Source organism: Phocoena phocoena, chromosome 1 (assembly GCF_963924675.1).
Source record: "Phocoena phocoena chromosome 1, mPhoPho1.1, whole genome shotgun sequence".
Lineage (NCBI taxonomy): Eukaryota > Metazoa > Chordata > Mammalia > Artiodactyla > Phocoenidae > Phocoena > Phocoena phocoena.
The window spans coordinates 19,040,179-19,046,178 of NC_089219.1; positions in this window are offsets into that span (position 1 = coordinate 19,040,179).

Genomic DNA, 6,000 nt, shown 5'->3' on the forward strand with positions numbered 1-6,000 from the left:
TCTCATGCATCTTTTTCTTTTTAAGTACCTTCTAATAAGTTTATCTACTTATTCTTTGAAATTGAGTCATTGCTTAGATTTAACTGATAATATGGTAGCTATGTTTTCTTTAGAAATGATAACCTCTTCTTGGGAATCAATTTATGTAGACAGTTATGAGGAAAGAAGATGATGTTTTTCGTTAGGAAAAAACATTTGCGAAGGATAAGAAAATTGTACGACAGTAAAAATAGTCGACAGAACCTGTAATGCATGGGCTGTTATGGTCTAGGTTCTTTCAGTTTACCCACCGGATGAAACCGGAAGTTAATCTATTTAAAAGTGTACCCCCGTGAGCATCTACTAGTTTAAGGTGCTAAGAAGCAGAAATGGTAAGAACAGTTAGTCCCCTTGCCTTGGAGAGCTGAAAACCAGGTGAAAGGCAGCTAGTCTTTTCACATTCTCCTTCGCCAAAATATTATACACTAAAACCTATCAGTAATTAAGAGCCAAATAAAAGCTCCTGGGAACTTCTAAGTTCAACATAAAGGGTTTTTTTTTTAAATTGAAGTTTAGTTGATTTGCGATGTTTTGTTAATTTCTGCCATACAGCAAAGTGATTCAGTTATACATATATATACATATTCTTTTTTATATTCTTTTCCATTATGGTTTATCACAGGATATTGAATGTAGTTCCCTGTGCTGTGCAGTAGGACCTTGTTGTTTATAACGTAGAAGTTTAGGTAAACATTGTGGTTTATGGGATGTTAAATCAAAGAGATGCCAGGAGATAGAGTCAGGTTAGCACTTCCATTCTAGAATACGGTTGTTTTTGTTTCCCACTCACAGTAATTCTGTCTTTTTAAAATGTTGTGATATAGGGAATTCCCTGGTGGTCCAGTGGTTAGGACTCCGTGCTTTCACTGCAGGGGGCCTGGGTTCAATCCCTGGTCAGGGAACTAAGATCCCGCATGCCACACAGCAGAGCAAAAAAAAAAAAAAGTTGTGATATAAAGTGAAAAGATTTGATTTCTCAGAATCGCAATTACAGAGCTGAAGATGACTTTGGAAATCATAATGTACTCTTCGTGTTACTCAGATTAGAAAACAGGAGCGGTGACTTGCTGTGAAGCCCACAGAAGGCAGCCCTGGTTCTAGAATTGGCAGTCCTAACTCCCAGGCTAGGGCCTTCCTCTAGTTTTTCTCACCTTAGCCTCTTAAAGACACTCAGAGGCAGTGAGTCCCAGTCATAAGAAAAGAAACAAATAAACAAAAGGGAAAAAATTCCTTTTCCCCTGATGCGATACAATGAATAAGAAAAATCTTATCTGATGAAATCAGTGACTTAGTAATTTTAATGAATGAATTCGATGTTCCATGTTTTGTCTTTGTTGTCAGTGTACCATTGGGTTTGGAATCTACTTAAATATTGTCTTGGTAGCAAGGAATTGTGTTGACATTTTATCAATATGTGGGCTTTCCTAGATTTCATAGTAATGAGATTAAAATATAAATAGGCATACTTGAGATGTGATTCTCATGAAGCATAAAGAGATCTAATATGATTTGAAAAGAGCTTGCAGTGGAATGGCGTACTCACTCAGTGCTCGTAAGATGGAGTTCTGTTGAAGATTGAAGGCTGACCTGTGCTTCAGGTTTCTATATAGACTCTTACAGACCATGGCTTCATTTGTAAAAGGGAAAATCTCACGCCTAATTAAGCATTGGAAAATGTACAAAATTCTTTGGTTCATCAGGGTCACTGTCTGCTGGATCTCTCTCTTTTCTCCACAGTTGTGTACTTCATACCCATCCTACAGGTGAGCTTGGTCAGTCTTTCTCTTCTTGGCACACTTGCATTTATATCTTCCTGTAGGAAGGGAAATAAATTACTGACAATAAGTGTGACAATATAAAGAAACTAAAGACTTGGAGAAGTAGTTTCCTCCTAGCTGAGGAGGTAAGTCCATGCTGTAGAACCTCGCCTTTTAAAAGGTTAAATAAATTTAAAGAGTAAGATTTGTGAACCTTGTCCAACAATTTGATAAATACATGTTTTTTAAACTTCCTCTGAAGTGGGGTCAGCCAGAACATCTTCATTGAAATGCAGTTTTTTTTAATTGCATGGTACAGATGAACCAGTTTGCGGGGCAGAAAGAGAGACCCAGATGTAGAGAACAAATGTATGGACACCAAGGCGGGAAAGTGTGGGGGGGATGAATTGGGAGATTGGGATTGAAATGTATACACTGATGTGTATAAAATGGATAACTAATAAGAATCTGCTGTATAAAAAATAAATAAAATACCAAAAAAATCATGAATCGGGGGAAATTGTAAAAATGTGTAGAGTGTTATTATTATTACCAAATATACAAGCAACAAAGCCACTGAATTTTGCAACGACTCCTAGGTTCACTGACCAAAAAAGTTATAAAAATGGTCAAGTTCAAAGTAGAAGTTTCCAGCTAGGGTTAAGAACTAACCTTGGACTGAGTCAAAGTGTCTCTGTCCATTTAAACAAAAGTTTAAAGGCCTTTTACTGAATCAGCCATGTGGTCCATCTTGTAAACCTGCATTTCCTTTTGAAACAAAACCACGTTCTGCAGGCGCTTAGAACAAAGCGTAGCTTTGACTGAATGTCCATTCTTGCCGTAAGGGAAGATTTATATCTATGCAGCTAATGTGTGTTTTTCTGTATTGTTTTCTGCGTAGTCCCCAGTCTTCCTAACTCATGTTGGGGACTGAGGAGAGATGAAGGTGGCTAATCCTGTTCTTGTGCCATACTCTTCCCACTGCTTCCTCAGCCCAAGTCGGGGCACCCGTGATTTCATTCGTGCTGTATTGTGCATATCCTCCAAGTTTAAGAAACGTTTCTCCACCATTTCACTTTTCTGTTAACTGAACCCAGGAGTTGAATTTGTTATTTTACCTGAACACCTGTGTGATCTTGTGTTACATTTTGGGGCACATCACCTTTCTGGTACTATCGACTGTAGTGAATATTATGGTACTTCAAGAAGCTGGTCAGTAATTCACATGTGTGTGTTCCACATTTTAGTGTGTTTGAAGTGGCAATTCGTAGTTTGTAGTGCTTTGTTATTTGTCAACTTTGGCTCTTCTGTATTTTGAGGACATTTAAACATTCCTCATCCTATCAAGGTGATAAAAGCAGAATGTAATTTGGGGGGGGAGTCTTTGTGATTAATTGTAACCGTTTTGTTTTTAAAGCTAATAAAGTTAGGTTTTTCTTAATCCTTTGAACGGAGTTTTCTTAGTATTTTCAATAAGTATCACATTTAGGTAATAACACAAAAGGCAGAAAAGTGAAATATTACGTTTGATTCTTTAACTAGATCCCAGCTGGACATTAGTGCTGGGTTTGTGCCCAAGTTAAAGGTGGTGACTCACCGCTGACTCTGGTTTGCGTTCGTCAGCAAGAAAAGCTTTTACCCTGGTTTGTTCCTCAGTTAAAAATGATTTACTCTGGGAATTCCCTGGCAGTCCATTGGTTGGACTCTGCACTCTCACTGCCGAGGGCCTGGGTTCAATCCCTGGTCCACAAGCCACGGGGTGTGCCCCCCCCCAAAAAATTTGATTTACTCTTGTTAAAGGCTTATTTTCTGTCTTGGTTAAAAAAAAAAAAGTCTCTAACTCAAAATGTTGAAGTTAAAAATGACTGTAGAGGTTATCTAGTACAGTGATTTTATATATATATATATACACCAGTTTTTAAGCTGTTGAACTCTGCTCTTTGTTCAGAAAAAGTCTTATGTAAATCCCAGTGTAAAAGTGATTACCAAAAACAAAGGTAAACAGAGCTGCTCCTTTTGAAGGGAGGCAGGGGGTGGGGAGAATGGGGACCCACAGTCCCCTCCAGCCCGCGTGAGAGCTCATGGAACAGTTCAGAGCACTCCACAGGGATCTATTTCAGTAGCCTCCACACCCCCACCTCCATGTTCCCCACCCACACCTTTACAAGCAAATGGCCCAAGAGGCATTGCCAGGTTCACACATCTGGATGGTAGGCCACCTGGGACTAAAATCTCAGTTTCTTGCCCCTGTCCCAGGTTCTTTCTACCACACTCTCCTACTCTGTTAAAATGAAATCCTTAATTTTTCGGGAGAAGATGTATCACGATTCAGAGGTTCTTAAAATTATTCGTGTTTTTCTTTGTTTTTTGTTTTTGTTTGGTTTTTTAATAAATTTATTTATTTATTTTTGGCTGCGCTGGGTCTTCATTGCTGCACGCAGGCTTTCTCTAGTTGCGGCTAGCGGGGGCTACTCTTTCTTGTGGAACGAGGGCTACTCTTCCTTGTGGTGCGCGGGCTTCTAATTGCTGTGGCTTCTCTTGTTGTGGAGCATGGGCTCTAGACGTGTGGGCTTCAGTAGTTGTGGCACATAGGCTCAGTAGTTGTGGCACGTGGGCTCCAGAGCGCAGGCTCAGTAGTTGTGGCGCATGGGCTTAGTTGCTCCGCGGCATGTGGGATCTTCCCAGACCAGGGCTCGAACCCGTTTCTCCTGCATTGGCAGGCGGATTCCCAACCACTGTGCCACCAAGGAAGTCCCTCTTTGTTTGTTTTAAAAGAACTAAGCCAGAGTTGTTGGGGACGTTGCTATTGTCACACATGCTTTTCAAGCTGTGTTCTGGGGAGCGGCCTCCAGGTGGCGCTGAGCCTCCAGGTGACCGGGGCCTGGCACTTCACTCTAATATGTTGCACATAATAGCCTTAAAATAAGATCTCACTGGAGCTAAGGATTCCTTGGCTGAAACAGCAAGTTGGAAAACCACTGCAAATAACCTAAAGGTAAAACACTCTTTTAATGCAGGATAGAAAATACAAGAATAAAGGTTTAAGTAATTTACCTCATAAAATTAGACTGACTGAGATAAAAGATTTAAAAAAAGAATAAATAAATAAATAAAGAGAAAAAATAGACTGACTTAAAAGTTAGATTCAACAATGTGTGTATCGGAGTCCTATTATCACCAAGAAACATGTTGGAACAGATATGGGGAGTGAGCAGTAACCCACTATGTTTTCATTGGACGCATCAAAACATGGTTCCAATCTAGAGAGAAAAAAGATTTAAATTCTTAAGCTCATAGGAAAGATCTCAAATCTTGCCAAACTTCCCCTGGTCTTCTGAGACATAGAAGGTATAAATATAAGTAATTCATGGATTAGGTATTTAAATAGGGAGTATCAAAATTTGTTATATATTTGGAAAAAGTTTGTGGTCTGAAATATTTGGAAAAGTTAAGCAGCTATATTGCAGTGCTTCTAGGAACTTCGTTTTTTCATCAAGCATGTTCTTTCTTTCTTTCTTTGTTTTTGGCTGTGTTGGGTCTTTGTTGCTGCGCGCGGGCTTTCTCTAGTTGCAGCGAGCAGGGGCTGCTCTTCATTGCGGAGCACGGACTTTACGCGCAGGGGCTTCAGTAGTTGTGTCGCGTGGGCTCAGTAGTTGTGGCTCGCGAGCTCTAGAGCGCGGGCTCAGTAGTTGTAGCGCACAGGCTTAGTTGCTCCGCGGCATGCGGGGTCTTCCCGGACCAGGGCTCGAACCCGTGTCCCCTCATTGTCAGGCGGATTCTTAACCACTGTGCCACCAGGGAAGTCCCACTTCTAGGAACTTTTAAATTTGCACGTTCTGAGTCTCCAAGAGGATAGTACTGTACTTATCAAGTCTAATAAACTATGGAGCCATTTTGCCCAGAAGTGCTTCATTGCACTGGTGCACAAAGAACATTTAGAGAAGCTGCTACTGAAATCCTGACTTTAACTTAATCAGTTAAAGGATAGTTTTGCAAATTAAAATTTCTTTATTAATTTCTCTAAACAAGAGTATTATTAGATTGGGGCATCAGAAGGAGCCTTCCTGGTTTAATGAATGGAAAAACCAATGTGATTATTAGACCCTCTAAGGAGGTACAGCAAAGTTGCCAAATATAAGAATTACTTAGAAAAATTGGTAGCATCTCCTTCCACTATCAATAGCCAAACCGTAAACAATAAGAT